Consider the following 21,071-nt stretch of genomic DNA (forward strand, 5'->3'; position numbering starts at 1 on the left):
GAGAGAGACACGATAGTCAAGATAGACAAACAGACATACATAGAGCAAGACAGAGGGGAAAACACAGAAATTTGGAAGTGCAAGAGAGATACAGAAAGACAAAAAAGAGTGAAAGAATGAGTGAAAGAAAGACTGAAAGATGAGGGAAAGAGTGAGAGAAAAGGAGACACTGAAAGAGACAGAAAGATGGAAAGAGCGAGACAGAGAGAAAGACAGAGGCACAGAAAGAAAAATGAGAAAGATGGAAAGAGAAAAAGAGATTGAAAGACAGAAAAAACAAACGAGAGAAAGAAGGAGAGAGACAGAGAAAAAGATGGAAACTGAAAGAAAAAACACATTGATTTAGAGGTCAGTACAAGACAGGGACATGCCAGAGCCCAGAGACCAGAATGACAGAGCGCCACCCGCCTACCTGCAGGACAGGAATGATCTGTGGGACATTTTGGGTGTCACTGAATCCTCAGACTGTCTGCCCAGGATCTGAAAACAAGACAAGACAAAGGAGAGATGGTTTAGTTAAGATAAAACGGAGAGTCATTACAATATTGACAAAAAGATCATTATAAAGACTGAGTGGATGTGGGCTGGACATGTGCAGAGGAGGGAGAGGGAATAAGGATTTGGTCGAAACAGAAGACAGGAAATATTTGTACAAGCTTTTAAAGTGTACAAAAGGTTCAAAGTCATAGATCAGAACATCGTGTAATAATGTTTTCTCGTCACAAACATACCTGGAGTTTTGTTTTGTTTCATTCACACATGTTTAAACACACGAATCAGCCTAAATATGCAGGGTTTTTCTTACAAATAGAAAACTCTGTTCCAGCTTGTGATGTCATGGGGTAATACAGGAAGAGCTCCACTGTGTTTTAAACTCCATGCACCTTCACTAGAATCTAAGGATCATTTCAGCTCTGGAATTGACAATCTATACTTGAAAATTTCTGCGTCATAACATCACAAGTTGGAACAGAGCATTTTGAGCTGTAGACAGAAAACATACGAAATTTGTGTTTTGTTTCATACACACGTTTGAGAAATCCTGCATTATTAGTCTATCAGGTAACAACATTCTAACATGGCTTAAAGCTCACTAGGATGTTTGTAATATAGGACCTTTGAATACAAGATATACTGTATATTGTCTATGTAAAAAGTGTTTAATAGTGATGGGAATTTCAGCTCTTTTGGCTCTGCTTACTTTAAAGAGCCAGCTTTCTCAGATTTTCTGCTTCTTTAAATTTATTTATCACCAAAAATAATGCAAAAGTGTGTGTAAATTGAATTACTAATGTCAAAACCTACACAACATCAAATGTTTATCCTTTACATGGCCATACACACTCTTGAACAGAGTGCTACAAAATAAATGATAAAGTATAAAAAAATTATAAAAAGATCCATCTCAATTAGACAAACCAGTCACATGTGGCTTTCACAAAAAAAAAAAAAAAAGGAAAAAAAACTAGAAAGGCACTCTAAAAAAATAAAGCTTCCATCTTTCACTTCAAACAGCCGTCTCTTAGGCTATTTTCAGACTGCAGGGCTCAATGCTCAAGTCAGATTTTTTTGCGAGGTCATTCACATTTCCAATTAAATTTGACTTGTTTGTGATGTCCAGTGTGAACTTTAAATGCCCCAAAAGTGTCCCGCAGGCACATTGGAGGACACCACATGGACACATCACACACCGTGAGCGTGCTCAGCGTTTACCTCAGTACTGGGCTTGTCTCCTAAAAAATGGTCCAGTTCTTCGTAAAATGAACAAGTTACACTTCCATGGCTGCTTCGTTTGTTTGAGTCTTTACCTTCCTTGAATTTGGCTCGCAGGCTATTTATTTTTCACTGACATTGGAGCCAGAACCACCTGTAGCAGCGCTTGGCCATTTCTTTGGCAATCATTTCAAAAACCGCCCTGTTTTGATAAGACCCCATCAATTTGGCCTGAATACAGTGATCCCCTCAAATATTAATGAACTCGCTAACCTCACTTTCCCTCCATTGACAAGACTCTGAGCCTGACGTGTAGGTGGGATGAATGCGACTTGACCGTTCAGACTGAAGTCACATGTAAAAAATAAATAAATAAATAAATCAGCTATGCATCAGTTTTAGGAGCCCATATCCAAGTGGCCTGGGTTGTATTTGAAAAAAATCAGATCTGTATCATTCAGACTGTCATTAAAAGATCAGATACAGGTCACACAGGGGCAAAAACATCGGATTTGGGTCACTTCAGCCTAAGAGCAGGAACATTTGCGACCGAAACATCACTATAAATTAATGTATATTTGTAATTATCTAGCTATTTTATTCACTTTTCTTTAGCTTACATTATATTCTCTCTAACTCAGCTGTTACTGGTAACCTTAATATACATCTTCTGTGCATACTACCAGTTGAATAATAGATGATAGATGTACACAATCTAGTTCAGTGGGGCACCAGGTTCACTCAAGATCCAACCATGTTCTCCATTTTGAATTCATCTCACGACTAACATCTCCATTCTCCATCACAGCATCTGAACTCCAAGCCGCTCCACGCTCGTAGCCGACACGTGAGGACACAATCAGGCCATGAGAGAGTGAACACGAGTTATTCAAGCGGTTCACAGAAACGAGGCCTGGTCCATGTTGCGTTCACATTGTATTCTCTGGCAATAACTTCCGCGAGACAAAAGCAGTTTTCCCATAGCCTGCTGTGAAAACCTGTCCTCCATCCAGGGGCCCGCCGTAAACGTCGCGCTTCAAGCCTGGGACAGTCAACAGCTGGGGCGGAAGATTAACTATGACTGCGTGGTACCGTGCCCCCCCTACACTCCTGATGTGGACCCCCTTGGTTTTTAGCCCGGGAGCTACGGGGGCGTCGGGGTGGGGGGGACAAGAGTGAGAATGAAACCTTCTGTCGTGGTGTAAAAAGTCGCCTTAAGGAGGAAAAGAGTAACTGATTATGTCACTGCAATTTCAGCTAATGTAAGATATAAGGCTGTGAAATTTATTTAATTTTGGTCGCGATTTCGATTTGTGTGTCAAACAATCTCCAAACTCATATAATCAAGGTGAAACAAAGCTTAACAATGTTTATTTTGGGGTATTTTTTATGTAAACAAGTATATTTATTTTATTTTATTTTTAAATATAGAGATTGTAGAGCAGCTGGATATATAGTTTATTTTGGATACATGTATGTTTTTTCTATGCCTTATTTCATGTTCAAAATATATTTTATTAATTTTATGTTTTATACATCGCAAAACTGCTCTAATGTTCATATTTGTAGCTTATATTAATTTTCAATTTGAAAGTTTTGCGTAAATGATCAATAATTGTTTTTTTGTGAGAGAAATGCTGAATAAATGCACCAATGTAATAAAAAAAAAATATTATTTGAATAATTGTGATTTCAATATTGACCAAAATAATCGTGATAATGATTTTTTTTCATAATCGAGCAGCCCTAGTAAGATCCATATAGTAAAATTATTAGTTACATGTATACAAGGATCCTACACTCCTAACAGGGTTGTCAAAAGTATCAAAAATCATTATCAGGCATCAATCAATACTTAAAGGTGCATTGTGTGACTTTTCTGGTGGAGGGCCAGTCAAATGCTTTTCTCCATGGAAATGTTGTTGCTTTGTCTGGAATGTTTCACAGTATGGTATTAAACCTTTCTATCATCATGGAGACCAAATCAGACCAAGTTACAGGTCAGATCTGTGGAGAGGCAACCACACCCACAGTCCATATGTGTGTTTTTGTAGGTATTTTTGAGCTATAAAACCACCTGTAATTGAATACATTTAAGGTAAATGTGTTTAATGTCATACTACAGAACATTCCAAGCAGAACAATGACATATACATAGGAACAGGTGACGCACCCCAAATCGAAAAGCTACACAGTGCACCTTTAAACTACTGTATCTGTACAACACTAGATAGTTGTTTGAGCAGGTATTGATCCTTAAAGTCACATTCACAGGACAGAAATGAACCTTTCCTGAACAGCTTTAGAATGAAAGACTATGATATAATGCTGAAAATCACATTCTATTGTCTAAAAGTTTTTGTGTGTGTGTCAGGACAACAGTAACTCCTAAATATAGCAACAACTTCCTTTTGATTTCCCAAACATTTCAAATGACTAGTTTCAGTCAAAGCACAATACAATTTTTTGTAACTCTGCCTTTTCTGTTTTGTGATTAGGTTCAATTTTAACTCCAAATTAACATTTTCTTGCACGTCAATTGTGAAATGCAATTTGCAATTTCATGTTCAGTATCCCAATGACAATATTATGATATATCACTTTATATCTTTATTTTCAAGATTATACCAACGCCTTTACTTGTGATTTGATATACAAATTATAATGTAATGAGCCATCCATCTATCCATCCATCCATGTCTATCAATCCATCTATCCATCCATCCATCCATCCATCCGTCTATCAATCCATCTATCCATCCATCATCATCTATCCATCTATCCATCCATCTGTCTATCAATCCATCTATCATCCATCATCATCATCATCCATCATCCATCATCATCATCCATCATCATCTGTCTATCCATCCATCTATCCATCCATCCATCCATCTATCATCCATCCATCCATCTGTCTATCATCATCATCATCATCCATCATCTATCCATCCATCCATCCATCATATCCATCCATCCGTCTATCATCCATCTATCATCCATCATCTATCCATCCTCATCATCCATCTATCATCGTCTATCAATCCATCTATCCATCCGTCTATCAATCCATCTATCCATCATCATCATCCATCATCATCCATCCATCATCCATCATCATCCATGTCTATCAATCATCTATCTATCCATCCATCTATCTATCATCCATCTGTCTATCATCTATCCATCATCTATCCATCTATCCATCATCCATCTATCAATCCATCTATCATCATCCATCATCATCATCTATCCATCTATCCATTATCCATCATCCATCATCATCTATCCAATCCATCATCCATCATCCATCCATCATCATCCATCTATCATCATCATCTATCCATCATATCATCATCCATCTGTCTATCAATCCATCTATCCATCCATCCATCCATCCATCATCATCCATCATCATCCATCCATCCATCATCCATCCATCTGTCCATCATTCCATCATCCATCCATCCATCCATCCATCTATCAATCCATCTGTCTATCAATCCATTTATCCATCCATCATCTATCCATCCATCCACCATCTATCCACCCACCTATCCATTATCTATCCATCCTCTATCCATCCACCCATCCATCTGTCTATCAATCCATCTATCCATCCATCCATCATCCATCTGTCTATCAATCCATCCACCCACCTATCCATTATCTATCCATCCTCTATCCATCCACCCATCCATCTATCCATCCATCATCCATCCATCTATCCATCATCATCTATCCATCTATCCATCTATCATCTATCCATCATCTACCTATCCATCTACCTATCCATCATCTGTCTATCTATCACTCCATCTATCACTCCATCTATCACTCCATCTATCACTCCATCTATCCCTCTATCCATTTTATCTTTGAGATTAATGCTTCACTATTTCAAATTTATTATTACCATTTTTGTTTTATCTCTTTGGTTTTTGTTTTATTATATTGGGATTTGTGAGCTACTGTGTCCAAGTCATTTCTCTTGTGGATCCATAAAGTTTTGTCTAAGTCTAAGCATTTCTTTCCCCGTATCAGTCACGCCGCCCAAAGGAGGAGGCAGCGCTACATAAACTCCCCCTGACCCCGTTTGCAGATCTGTGTGCGTGGGCTCAGATCTGCCTCTGGTTTGTGCTCACTCATCACCTTTAAGAGCGACGCTGCAGTGCCCGGGTTTGATGGTGGGATGTTCATTCATATTTCAGATCACCCCCAGTCTGCCTCAGTGAATGCACCGGAAAAGATGGGAGCAAAAAGGAGAGATGCGGGAAAATGTGCAGCTGAAAGCAAAGTGGTTTTCAAAACTTTTAATGCTCTGGAGACAGAAATGGAGAAACATCCTGTGGCCAATCAAAAGACACCAGGCCAGACACATGCTTTGAAAAAACTTTACGAAGACAAGAGGATGTGGAGCCGTGTCCTGCCTCCCTGATTTCAGAAGTTGTGATTGACAGATGGACTAACCAATTAGACACATGGTCCATTCGCTTCAAATACAAACATGGCTCCTAACTAGGGATGTGACAATAACAGAAATACCGTGATATCATATCGTCAGAAGTCTCTGAAGTCAGAAGAACTGTCACAATATTTCAAATTAAAAGTTCCTTTGCTTTAATGCATTGTTCTTAAGTAGGAACAGCCAACAAACATAGGTAACTACATCTCCCATGATTCATTTCAGCACAGACAACATTAAGAAATATGTTTGTACTTGAATTCTTGAAATTCTGACAGTAATAAATCGCACCAAAATCTTGTCAAGGTGTTTTAAAAGCAAAAAAGTGTCCTATCTAGAATAATATTTGCCACTCCAAAATATCGTAGAGAAAAATCCTACTCAGTCTTACTTGCAAATTGTTAGATTTATTAGGACAAACCGCGCAACGTTTCGGCACTAGGCCAACAAACCTGTTCTTGTGCTGCTCCCTCTCGCCCGATGCACCCGTTTCAAGTAACTGATGTGCGAAGTTCTCATTCTTTTATACCGTTGGCCACTCCAAAATATCGCAATAAATTTCGTACCGTGAGATGGATAATCATGATGATATCGTACCAAGAGATCTGGATATTGTTACATCCCTACTGCTTACACATAAAAAAGGAGAAAATCTACGTAAAAGACTGAGAAAAGGTGCATACTATTATTTATTTTCACGTACAACAAGTTATATAGTTTGTTCTGAATGTAACAAGAATTTTGGAGCGGAGATTTCTTCCATATTCGAGGGATACGTGATACAAATTACAGCTGTGGATGATGGATGATGATAAAATAATGTTTTTCACTCTCTATGATCCGGTTCCAGATCCTTCTGGATTTGAACAGAATGCAGAAGGGACTGACTGCTCAGGAAAACAAGACAGATGCACCACTTTAAAAGAGCCTACGCCTTCTTTGTATGTATTTAAACAAACTTTGTCTAAGGTGTATTGGTCAAAAGAAATCCACGGTATACACAGTCTGTATCTAATTATAAAGTGTTTTATTGTCTATTAACCAGGAAGTGCGTTACTAGCATGCTAAGTATTACCAACTTTACACAGTGAAGATTAACTTCATTCTGGTTTACACAGTTTACAATGCACTTTAGGGTCCCTCTGGGGTATTTGCATTTTAATGGTTTGTGAAACTAGCTTCCTTCAATTTATAGTGCAAACAGAAGCTAATTGGTATTGGGAATAGGACTGTTTAGAAAGGTTTATTTTGGTAAACGTATAAATATTCTTATGAGACTTCACCAGAATTAAGGAAAAGGGGTGACAACATTTCAACGTTTATTGTGGCCTATTTCATTTTATTTTTTTTATATTTTATTAGAAATGTTTTTAACTTTTGCTGAGATTTGGGTATAAACAACAGAATTATGTAAAATTTGGCATTTTAAACAAGTGATTATTAACATTGAGAATAGAAAATTGAACTGCAAAACTACAAGGATTACTTCATAACACACACTATAGGGCTGGGTATCATTAAGAAGTTGCCGATACAGTACATATCTCGATACATAGAGCACGATTAGATATATATCTCAATACAGTGAGCTTTCAATTCAATACGATTCAACATGATATATTTTAAATCAAGCCTAAATCATGGCTGTGATACTAAAAGTCTTTGTTAAACCACTTCTTGGGCAAAGTTCATATGAGAGACAAACATTTTAATCATCAAAACAGTGAAAATGTCAAATGTGTCACACAAACAAGTTTCCTTCCTTTGAAAAAGCAACAAAACTGTAGTGCTGTAACAAAATAATTTAGTAAAATATACCAAAAAAATACTCTTGACAATATATCGATACAGCAGCCCACAATATTGATACTGTATCATCACATTAAACGATGCACTACCAGGCAAAAGTTTGAACTCACTCATTTAATGCTTTTTTTCTGTATGTTTAATACTTTCTACATTTTATATACATACAGGAAAAAAATCTAATATATGAAGTAAAATAAACTGCTTTATATATCTGAAATCTTCTGTATGTATATAAAAATATAGAAAATACACAGCCAGTCAACTTTGGACAAACCCTATCATTCAATTTAGATTTCTGTGTTTTTCTTACTACTTTCTACATTTTAGATACTCCATATATTTGATGTCTTCAGTACGTAAGATATTTGGAAGTATTTAGTAACGGAAAAAAGGTGGATAACATTTAAAAAAACATTGAGTAGGAGCGTGAGTCCAAACTTGACTGGTAGTGTAACTCTAGAAGTATAAAACCTGCCAATTTTGTAGTTTTGAGAAGTGTGAATATTTAAAAACCAAGCACAAAATCGAGTATTCCAGGTCTTGGTATCACCTTTTTCTCCTTAAACGTGAGAAAAACAAGTCCTGCCACACTTTTAAGACAAACTATTCAACCCTTGTAGCTCCCATTATCTCTTCTGTCCAGCTGTTTCCTATTCACCGTCTCTAGGGCTACGCATTCTCTTCACTGAAATACGTGATCTCCAGCCTCTGCTCCAGACTCCCAAATAAAGCCCTGTTCATCAACTCTGCACTAATAAAAATGCACTCATAAGTGACTAAGGTATTGCTGAGTCAGATTTTCCATTCCCTCTTAAAACAAATGGTAAATACAGTTGTAGAACTGAGTCATGGTGTGTTTACTTGGGACTAGAAAACAGTCGGTAGAGTTGCAAAAAGCTGTACTGAGTAAATGTTAATAAGAGTAATGTAACGTCAGAATAATATTACAAGTAGAAGTACAAAGCAGTGGTCTAAGAAATTACTCAAGAGTAAAAAAGTATATGTTAAAAGTGCTTCTCAAGCCCTGTATTACACAAAATTTAAGCCATTTTATGATGTTACCCTATCAAAACACATCCGGAGTTGTGTTTTTTTTCACTCACAGTTCACTCACATTGTTTGCGTAACCCGTTATTAGTCTGTCTTCATCTCCAAAGACTGCATGACATCACAAGGTGGAGTGTTTTGTGTTTGAGAAAAGGACTCAAGCAAGTATGCAGGATTTGTGAATGAAACAAAACACAACTCCTTATTTTGACAAGGAAATAACATAACATAGATCTGAAAATTGTGTAATATGGGTAGTTTAAAGAGAAACTTGTCAGGACGTAAAATCAGATTTATAATTTAAAGTTAATGTAATTGGAAGGACAGATAAACATTTGAAAAACTAAGGCTACGTTTATATGATGACTGTCTGAACAGAAGACGCAAAAGTGGCGTTGCATCTTCACTTTTTATTCCGCGTGTAGACGAGATCTGCGTGCATACGGTGACGCAAAAGTGTGTGGAATTCGATTAGGTATGCATGCCACTTTTCTGTGTACTGTATGTATGTGACGTAAACGCGTACGCGACGTGAGCAGATCTGAGCAGAGTTTTGCGTCTTGAGCAGTGTAGACGGAAACACTACGGCGGAGCGTATTCAACTTTTCCACTTCAGAGGGTGGTTTCAGATTTTTGCGTTTTTAAGCCCCAAAAACACCGTCACCGTCCAAATGAAAGGCACTTCCGATAAAATATTTTGTTGTTTTTACCCACAAGCTTTCTCGTGTAAACAGGCCCTAAATTATAACTAAAGATAAAAATTTAAATAAAGTAAGAGGGTCAGGGTTCCCACTCTTTTTCACTGACAAAATTTTATGACTTTTTCTTGACCAAAAGCAAATTTTCCATGAACTTTACTGACCCCTACATGTGTAGAATTGATCATACTTATGGTTTAGTATTTTAGTTTAACATTCAAAATACTGTCAGTGTATTTATTTTCGTCTCTTTTAAACAAAAGGCGCAGACGTTCGGAAATAATCATAATTGCCTAATGATAACTTAACAGAACGCTGTAGTTGCATGAAAAAGATACTAAAATTCCATAACTTTTCCAGGCATGGAAAACTACATATTCAATTTTCATGACTTTTCCAGGATTTCCATGACCGTGGGAACTCGGAATGTTACTTCAATAAACAGCCTAAACCCCTTCTGTCATCGTTTTAAGTGAAATGTTTGTAACAGTCTATTAAGTAAATGACTGAAGAAAATGAACTACTACAAATAAAAATATTACTCAAGTAGGAGTAAAAGTATGCAGGTAGAAACGCAGAATACTACAGTACCAACTCTCAGCTTGGGAGTATATTGTGGAAATATGAGCTGCAGGTCTTGTGTTTTGGCCCCCTCCTCTCCTCTACCTGTGCAATTATCCACAGACTTCACATTGTTGGGATTACAAGGGACACTGTTGGAGCTTGTAACTAGTCACTGCAGTGCATTCCTGTCCGTCAGCGCAGTGGTTAAATGGAACCCATACGATTGAGAGGGCCATGCAAACAAAAACTTACATGCATGATTAAGATATTTTGGAACTGAAAATAACTGTGCAAAAGGTTGAAGTATTTCAGTGCAAGTTGATTCTAAAGATAGACAAGTTTCATGTCATATTTTGCTTCTATGGTGTAACTTCTAAAATTAGATCACCATGTTACCTTTTGTTGTTTAAAAAATGCTGTATTTCTTCAAAATCTACATACTAACATGTTTTATAAGTTTCACTTTAATTTTTGATGCTCTGTGCAGGGAGAAAAGTGATGGCGGATTCAAAGTCCCTCCTCCTTCAGAGCACAATCACAAAACACTGCACATTGCATCAGGTTTGTCATGTTGCCGTTTTCAGTTTTGTATCCTGCTTTTGTATATTTCTGGTGAATTGTCGTGTGGGAGCATAGGTGACGTGGGTTTGTGGGCTGCCAGAGCATTGCACAGAGTCTTACAGCTAAGAATAGGGCCCAGGAGAGATCGCTAAAATACTGAAACATGCATGGATGATATCTAAAACCTCTTCAGGCATGTTTATGATGAGGGAACAGTGTTATAACATGATACAAAGCTCCAAAAAGTTGATTTTGCATAATATCCCCTCTCTCTTAATAATAAAAAAGATGTAAAAATGTAAAATTTTCTTATACATTACAGTTTCATTAGGATCCATGTTCAGTAAGGCGGTGGGTGGTGTCCACACAACGTTTTTTTTTGGTCGAAATAGTGATGTTTTTATTCGTTTTTGCCTTTCGTCCACACAGAGCCAGCGTTTCCGGTGGGCGAAAACTTTTTTGAAAACTGTTTCCAGAGTGAAGAAATCTGAGAACACCGGCGTTGCGTTGTCGTGTGGACAAGCAAACCACAGCTTTTAGAAAACGATGACGTCGCGACTCCGTCATCGCCACATGACCAGAAGAGAACCCCACGTAAATTAACCGAAATGGGACAACCGACGGAGCCGCTCCCATCACCCAGTAACCGGGACACCGGGTAATTAAATTGTTGTATTTTGAGACCAAGTTATTCTAATAATTCTCATCCAAATCTTATGGCTAAAAACAAAAACTTATGTTTAACTTTTGCAAAACAAAACAACTATATTTGTGGGATACATCTAAATAGGCTAAATGAAAAAATATATATAAAATTAACTTAAAATAAAAATAAAATAAATAAATAAATAAAAATCCAGGAGAGTTGTCTTGTGGATGTAGCCTAAGATCCAAATGGAATAATCTACGTCGTGTGAAAGGTCACACTTCACTGAAATTGGGTCCATGCAGAGCAATAGGAGGAGTCGGTGGGGAAGTAACACTGAGAATTAGGGGTGTAACAATATCCAAGTCTCACGATGCGATATGAGCACGGTATGAAACTCACGGTACGATATTTATTGTTATATCGTGGGAAAGCTCACGATTAGGGCCGTAAAAATATCCAGATCTCTCTGTGCAATACTTTCACAACATACATCTCACAGTACGATATTTATTGAGATATTTTGTGGATGAAAATATCTTAAAATGCAGTGACAAGACTTAATCCAAAGAACTAAGACTTAAAAGTGCTTAAAACTTATTTCTTCTTGTAGTCTGCACTGAAATGGAGCAAAGGATCATGGTCTATGTAGTTCCCTCTATCTTTTTTTAGCTATTGCTGCACCATAACTCTTAATTTAAGCAAAAAGACTTGTAATTCACATATTGTGATGGTCCACGATATCATTGCGCAAACTTTGACGATACGATATTACGGTTATTGTTACATCCCTACTGAGAATACAATAGCATTAAACAGAAAACCATAAAATACAATAGAACCATCTCTACACACTGACCCTCAGACCATCGTCCACACTCTTTCCTTACATAACCGTCCAATTCCCTCAGTGACAACATCTACATGAGCCATTTTTCACCAGGTCTGGAATCCTGCCACCAGCTGTTTTCCAACTTCACAAGGCTCGCAGGCTTGTTTTGAAGACAGCGCATCGCCCGGGGACAAGAATGTTCATTGTTTCCTATACGGAGCGATCGACATGCTGTACCATCTTGGGAACAGGTGACCCGCTCTCCTCTGTCCCAACAAGCCCGGCCACGCATTCGTCAAATATCAGCGCGACAGTTAGGGGCCCGCAATAACACGGGGGCCCCAGATCTCCCTGTCACATACATCAGAGGGGAGGGCATTCCAAGTAAAGAGGACCAGGACAGGTGTTCAAAACAGTGTCAGGTGTCAGTTTTTATCCTGGAGTGGTCGAATTAGAATAGAGAGAATAGAAAACATCTTAATTTTACATAAAAGGTAAGCCAGCGTAAAATGAAAGGCAAATTCAGCGTATCAAATATTGCTGAATTGAAGTAAACAGCTATAATGGCGCAGAATATGAAAGAATAAGTATCTAAATTGAGTACTTCATCCACCACTGCATGTTAAGTAAAACGCATCTTAGGTAAAAGTACAGAGACGGCGCTACCATTAGGCAAAAGTAGTAGGGCCCCCAAACCTGGAGGGGCCCCCAACCAGTTTTCCTCAGCGTCACTAATGGTCGAGGTCTCAGAGCAATTTGATTTTCTCTCAATATGACATTAAATGAGAGTAGTTTACTTTTAAACAATAATCATAATTCAATTCTTAATTCAAATAAATAGAAATGTGCATGTATCAAGAACAATGGGGAAAAACAGACAATAAATATATGTATTAAAAAACAAACAAATAAAACAAACAAAAACTGTGCATTATAGTGAGGGTCCCAAACTGAGTAAAAGGTTACTTAAGTAAAAATATCACTTAAATACTTTTTCTTAAAATTTTTTCAAGTGCCTGTTTAAAATGTACTTTAAAGAGTAAAAACTATTTCATGCAAGGTTTGTTTATTTGTTGAAATGCAGTGATTTATTAAAAATTATACATATTTTAGTTAAAAGTAGCAATACAAATGCATTTTTCAATTTTCTGTTTTATGATAAAATTAAACTGAAAACCTTTAATGAGGATGTTACCAAAAATATGGCAAAAATGACCCCTAAAATCATATGAAAAGTACTTTTTAACTTTTCAGTCCTGCTCAAAAATGTAGGAAAGTAGAAAGAACAGATGCTGCTCTCAAATGTAGTGAAGTAAAAGTAAAAATTATCTGCTGTAAAGTTACCTATACTTAAAAAAAATCTACTTTAGTACAGTACTTTACTACTAATATCCATTTCCCTTATTAAGTTTGTTTGACATTTTCATTTGAACAACAAAATGTACAGGACTGCAACTTCTGCCCTCAGCCAAGTCATCACTCACATAAGTGTCACTTCGAGCACTGCCATCCGAGCTGCAGTACGCTCATATTTCCAATTACTACTCAAAACAACTCCACCGTATCGGCCATATCGCCCATTCATTATTTCCATGTCATCTCGCATAGCTCCAAGACTATTTATTCCTCCATAAAGACTGCCCCATGCTCTACTGCCAGTCGTCCAGTCCTCTCCTTAACACTGGCTGGAGTCATTTCACAGACACCTGGGCCCGGGTGACAGGTCAGGTGGTCAGTCACAGAGGCAGCTGTCCTCCGCTTCATGGATTGAGTCCTGCACTGACTGAAAAAGGACCACAACTGGGCTACTGTTCACCTGGAGCAAAGATGGATGTGTCCAAGTTTGAAGTGAACAGTAATGGAAAAATGCAATTTGTAATGACATTTTTAATGCAGTGACTGAAGTAGTTCTGATGTATTGCTTATACTTTCCTATATTAATCACTCATGTTAAAAGTGGCCGTAACTTTTTCCATTTTTTTTTTATTGCCCAGTAGTATAAAACAGCTTTTTGATAATGGCAGCACACAGCAGTCTCATTTTGACGCTGCCTATATAGCATCTTTATCCCTAAACCAGAAAGTAATGCTGGTGCACTGTTAGCATTAGGGCTAAATGATTTTAAGAAAAAATGTAATAAAATTTTCTGGCAGATATTGCGATTTCGATTTCATCCACGATTTTTTTTTTTCAAATGAAGTTTCAATGCACATGAACATTTGCAACCATCACAGAAACTTACATCATACCAGAGTCCTGCACCGATGATTTGAGGCTGCACTGTAATGACCAGTTTACGCAGACAATAAGAGCTGTGATTGGTCCTCTCTACCAACGCTCTACAGACATTTCCTGTACTCCGCTTTCCTTTCTTTCAATATACATTTAGTAATGATGTGTTTAATTCAGCTTTGCGCACATTTGCTTAAACTTAAAACCACATGGCTAATTTGCATAAACTATAAGCGCTGAAACAAACAGCTCACTCCTTGTGCGCTGATGTCGGACTAAAGGACACGACTCAGTAGAATGAGTGTTCTTTCTGTGACAGAGGATGTGTCGTCCAATGAGATTCATTTGGTCTTCCGATATTCTATGTTATTAGGTTCTTTTTTTCAGACCTACAGTGTTATTTCATACCTGACAGTTTCGACTGCTCACTAGCGTCTTCCTCAGAGTGGTAACGTGATGTTGCTGTGACGTGTCTGGTCAGCTGATTTAAAGGTTTTGGCGCTGTCTTCCTACCGGTGGAGGCAGGACGACAGCGCCATCTGCAGTCCGACTTCCTCAGGACAGCATCCCAGGTGTGTGAGAGTAAAAAAGCCCCCTCGTCCCGGTTTACAGTTACCCGTTTAAATCAGCTGACCAGACACGTTACAGCAACATCACGTGACCACTCTGACGAAGACGCTAGTGAGCAGTCGAAACTGTCAGGTATGAAATAACACTCTAGGTCTGAAAAAAAAAAGAACCTAATAACATAGAGGATGTGTCGGTGATGTTGAGTCTGTTCTGTGCTTTTATCCCGTTGGAGATGGTTCATGTTAAACTTTACACGAACGCCAGGTCTAAATCCTCGCCTCCTTGTGTTGTGGCGGTGAATTACTTCGCAGTGCATAGACCTCGACGCAGATCCATAAATCCATAAATTGGGCTTTAGGAGCACTGCACAAAAAACACTGCTTTGACGCTCCCAAAATCGTGTTGTCTAAGAATAATAGATTGTTCAACCACAGTTAGCATACTAGTTGTTATTAACATTACTGTGATGGCAAAACTTTGATCAGGCCTCTAAAAGCTATGAAACAACTGAACTCACACATGAAGTCAAGGTGGAGTATTATTATGCTGGAATATGTTAGGAAACTGAGGAATACATTTTGACCACTGCACACTGTTTAAAATGAACTTGATCCATAATTTACGACAGATAAAAACCAGTAAAGCTCCTAATTCGTCATGCAGATCTGCTGGTGGTAATATGGAGATGGCAACAATAGCGCTCTTGGCCAGTGTATCCATATTGTCTCATTATAGTTGGTTCTATAGAAAGCAGCAGCTGGCGATGTTTAGCCCGGCTGCACCTCTGTAGCTGCCAGTGCGTCTCTGGGCTGTCGCTGTGTGCAGAGGTCAGGGGTCATCGGGGCTGCTGCGGATCGGGCGCAGTGGGGCTCCCGTACAGCAGATGCTACAGATCCGGTAGGTCAACACAGCTTTGGGGAGCCCCGGAGCTCGGAGAAGGCTTGATTAGGTTTAAAGGGACAGTGACAGGAATCTAAGGCTCCGTTCAGACTTTAAGACTGCAGGGCTTAACGCTCAATTCGGATTTTTTTGCGAGGTTGTTCACATTTCCAATTAAATGCAACTTGTATGTGATCTCCATTGGGAACTTTGAACGCCTCAAAAGTGTCCCGCATGAGCACTGGAAGGACACAACAATGTCACACACAGCGAGCCTGCTCAGTGTTTACAGAAGTCGCTTAAACGCTGAGCTTGTCTCTCAAAATACGGTCCAGTTCTTCCTAAAATGGACAGGTTACACGTCCACGGCCGCTTCGTTTGGTTGAGTCTTTAGCTCCTTGTATTTGGCTCGAAGGCTCTTTATTTTTAGTTGACATTGGAGCCAGGACCGCCTGTAGCCGCGCTCGGACATTTCTTTGGCAATTTCATTTCATAAGACCCCTCCAATTTGGCCTGAATACAGCGATCCCCACAAAACTCACTAACCTCGCTTTCCCTCCATTGACTAGACTCCGAGCCTGACGTGTAGGTGGGATGAATGTGACCTGGCCGTTCAGACTGAAGTCGCATGTCAAAAGATCGGATATGTATTGGTTTTAGGAGCACATATCCAAGTGGCCTGGGTTATATTTGAAAAAAAAAAAAAAAAAAAAAAGGATCTGTGTTGTTCAGACTGTCATTAAAAGATCAGATACGGGTCACATAGGGGCGAAAAAAAATCCGATTTGGATCACTTCAGGCTGCAGTCTGAACGTAGCCTGACAGACATTGCAAAACTAATAACTGGAAAATGAATCACTTACAGAGGAAAAACTAGACCAAGACTTATCTGGTCAAATTCCATTCCAAGAAAACAATGCGATTTTCAATTTGTTTCTTTTCAAAAGGTCATGCTTCAGTTCGATTGGTCACACAGCACAATGGCAGGAGTGGGTGGGAAGATAGTAAACAAATGTCCATTTTCAATTTGGTATAATTAAAAGATTTGAAACAATTGGATACTGACACATGTTAGGCAAGCTCTTCTAAAGTGTTTAGAATTAAATTTTTGTACAAACACATGTAAGTAAAATAAGTATATGAGAAAAGAGCCAATTCAAGTGCAATACAAAAATTTAATTATTTGGTTAAAGCATATTATGGCTGCAGTGTTCATCGCAACTGAATCAAAATTTGAGTTGTCGCAAATATCAAACCACAAAGGCTGCAATTATTCAGATAATTGGATAATAATGTGTTCTTTGCAGAGGATATTATCTAATTATCAGAATAATTGCAGCATTCACATCTGCAGAAGACATATGTTTTTATTTTTTGCATGTATTTATTTATGTCAAGCTATTCGAGTCGAAGCAATGTACAGAAAATAGGTAGTCTAAATTTGTTTCTCGTTGTCCAAATAAAAGTACAGATACTGGAGCAAAAATAATTTAAAACACTAAAATAAAAATATCTCACGAAAAATCCAATCAAGTAAAAGCATGAAAGTAACAAAGTTCAAAAATGTACCCAAAGAGCAAAAAGCCAAACTTGAAACCCTTTTTTTTCTTTAGCTGTACCTATCTGCGTATTCCCGTTTGCTCAAGTTATGAACCTGACAAAAAAGAACACAACAATAATATTTTTACTACTATACTATATCCCTATATCCTTTCTTTTTATTGCAAAATCTTGTTTGTTGAGCTTTAAGCTCCGGGTACATTGACTTGTACCAGTTTATGAGCTCATATTTCAGCCTTTGGAGACGTTTACAATATATGAAAGCTGAACTGAACTCTACTTTTTAAAACATATCACAAATCACTATCGTAATTGTGAATTTTCAGAATGGCCAACACACACAAATGCCTTTCTAACAGAAGTAGCATTTACGGAGTAGACTTGTCAGAAATCTTTTGTCCAAAGTGCTGAGATGTTTGGGCGTCATGTTCTTTCACCTTAAAACAATGGCCCATTTGCTTAGAGTGTCAGAGGGAGGTGTGAGGGACACTTCCTTTTCTGAGCTTTGAAGTGTCACAACAGCTGTTAAGGACAACTAGAACAATGGTGGGCTACTACGGTGCTACTCACTCTGTTTAGTGCACTCGTGACCCAATATATCAGGGGTCTCCAACCTCGTTTCCTCCGATGAGCTAACTTTACAAAACAAAAATGCCAGAGAGCTACTTATTTTAGTGGCTGCAAAAAAATGAGTAATGAAAAGAGCCACAGAATTAGACAGGAACAGTTAGAGGCCTATAAAGCATACAACATTATCTATTTATTAGTGCAGAGAGCAGAATGAGGCATGAAAATTATACATTTACAATTTTAACAGTCATTCCACTCATCAAATTTTAGTTATTCAGCACAAAATTTCATCAATAATTCAGACATTCTTTGGCAAACTACTTGAAAGGAGGTGGAGAGCTACAGGTTGGAGACCCCAGATCAATCAAACTTTATTTATAGGGAAGGGAGGGCTAGGATGTTGAACTGAACTTACAAGTCATTTGCTCTTTTTGCTCTTTGGATAGGCATGTCTAATATTTTCATCGTTGTTTCTTCCCTGGTGCAGTTGAATGCCTCTCCGAGTCCTACACCTCTTAAAAATACAGACAACTGCATTATTAAAAGGTGCACAGTGTAACTTTTCTGTTGGGGATCTGTCACTTGCTTATTTCTCTGGAGAGGTCACTGCTCTGCCTGGAATGTACTAACCTGATTCAGCAGCCAGTTTTACTTTGTTTCCCTTCATACAAACCGTCTGACCTCGCAGTGTTAGAATTCGCTCGATGGTAGGCGGGTACTTTATATCATTTAACCAATCGCTGCTATTTGGTAGTCATATGTGTAATGCGCCGCAAACAGGGCTAACTGGTATATTAGGCTTTTCCCAAATCCCGTAGGAAGAAGGGCAATAACGTCTTTCCTTTGAGGAAATTCACCAAACATTCTCTTTGTTCCAGCTTTAAATCCTCGATCTCAGGAATCGTTGACAACACAGAATATATCGCTCTTTGCTGATTGGCTGGGGCCCAAACTCGCACTTCCAGGGTTTTTGCGAACCGTATATTGTATTTTGATTCCTGACCTAGTCGCTGGAGAGAAATGAAATTGAGCGGAGGCACTGGGTGGGGCCAGCCTGGCTAGGAAAATTCCACAGTAATGTAAGGTAGAACTGTTTATTCAATTACAGGTGGTTTTAAAGCTCAAAGATACCTAGAAAAACAGGTGCTGTGACTGTGAACATTCCAGACAAAAGCAATAAGATCTCCGTGGAGAAAAGATGAATTTGATTGACACTCCACCAGAAAAGTTACACAAATGTCAAAAAAAAGGTCAATATCCATTAATACACTTAATTCATAAATATTCCCTATTTAGAAGCCTTCAGTCATATTTCAGTGCATATCTGATTAGGAAATGGGTCAGTAAAAATCAATCATTTGACTCGTTGACAGCTAAAATAATAATTACTTGCAGCCCTACTGTGCACCACCTCAGTCTGAAATGATAAATTAAGCAAAAACTAGATCATTCGCCAAATTTCAATACACGACTTTACACAAACCTCACCCTTCATTCTCTGTAGACATCCAAACCCGACCTCCCTCCCCATAACTGTCACAAACCTGAAAAGATCTCCCCGGGCAACCAAAAAAATCACGCCTATACACGCCCTGCATTCCCAGCCTTTATATTCTCCTTCACGCGCTCGGGAGTCTAACCAGCAACCTACACATGCGCTTGACACTTTTACGATTATTGATTTGTCTTTTGGGTTGGGTCAGCACTGGGAGTTTGTGGTTACTAAAAATGCATCGTCGTGCGGCGCGGTTGAATCGGTGCCTTGGCGGAGGGTCTGGTGCGTGCTGTGCTGGGAGTGGGATCCAGCGCTGACGCAGGCTGATGGGGTGATTTATTGGAGAAGTGAAATGTGAGCGCGGCTAGAGGCATTTACGTGTGAAAATCATTAGTTGGGCTATATATCAAAGCTCACTGTTCCAAGAGTCAAAATTAAAAGGATTGCTGAATGTATATACCCATCGGCAGTGTTCATTTGAGCACTTTTTAAGCAGAATATAGTCTATTACAGTTCAAATTTGGAACTAATCTGTTCACTAACAAGGTGCATGGTGTAACTTTTCTGGTGGAGGGTCTGTCAAGTGCTTTTCTTCATGTTATTGTTTTGTCTGGATTGTTTCACAGAATGTTATTAAAGCTTTCTATCTTCATGGAGATCAAGTTAATGATCAGAATTGTGGAGGGGGACAACCACACTCAGTCAGAATTCAGTTTTTCAAGGTATTTTTGAGCTATAAAACCACCTGCAATGGAATAAATGTGAAGTGGAGCTGTTTAATATCATACTATGGAACATTCCAGGCAAGCAGGTGACAGACCTCCAACCAAAAAGTTACATAATGCACCTTGAAGTAAAGGTTTACATTCCAAATTATTCTTCTAGACTTTGGACAGATTGATGATGGCAAAAAATTATGGACACGATTTGAAATGATATGGTCTAGATATGATGTTTTTGTACAAGAGTAATATTTAAAAAAAAAAAATTGTAATTGCTCTAACCCAGGGTTTCCCAAAGACTAAATCAGGAACCTCAGGTGGGTCCCAAGAGATTTTTTTTGGGGTTGCCTTGTCACGATCTGCATGTAGGTCTGCAAATACAGTTCTATAAACTGTAGAAAAAGAAATGGGCTACATTTAATGTCTAAACAGGCGACTTACGAATCGCTTTTATTGCTGCTTCAATTGTTGAGTTAAAACTTTAGAAATACTAAATGTTCAGAGAGACACGATCACTCAGTCAACAATAAAATATCCTCATTAATGTCCAGTAATGCTCAAATATGCCTTCATTTTGTGATTTACGAATAATGTCTATTGACTTGGGTCTCGAAGGTTTGAGTCTTTTAAAACATGGGCCCCCAGAAAAAAAGTCTGAGAAACACTGCTCTAACCAACCAACACTCACGGCACGTTAAGATACACAAT

At 38.4% G+C, this 21,071-nt stretch overlaps 1 protein-coding gene across 1 annotated transcript in view; it reads right to left on the reverse strand.

The window, feature by feature from the left end:
* Window positions 1-21,071, reverse strand: part of LOC110175098 (rho guanine nucleotide exchange factor TIAM1-like) — a 136,342-nt gene that overhangs the window by 73,607 nt on the left and 41,664 nt on the right. The window contains 1 exon segment of the mRNA XM_020941213.2: window positions 413-480. The gene's annotated coding sequence lies outside the window, so the exon portion shown is untranslated.

Source organism: Boleophthalmus pectinirostris, unplaced genomic scaffold (assembly GCF_026225935.1).
Source record: "Boleophthalmus pectinirostris isolate CB_2022bp ecotype Guang Dong unplaced genomic scaffold, ASM2622593v1 HiC_scaffold_9, whole genome shotgun sequence".
Taxonomy (NCBI): Eukaryota; Metazoa; Chordata; class Actinopteri; order Gobiiformes; family Gobiidae; genus Boleophthalmus; species Boleophthalmus pectinirostris.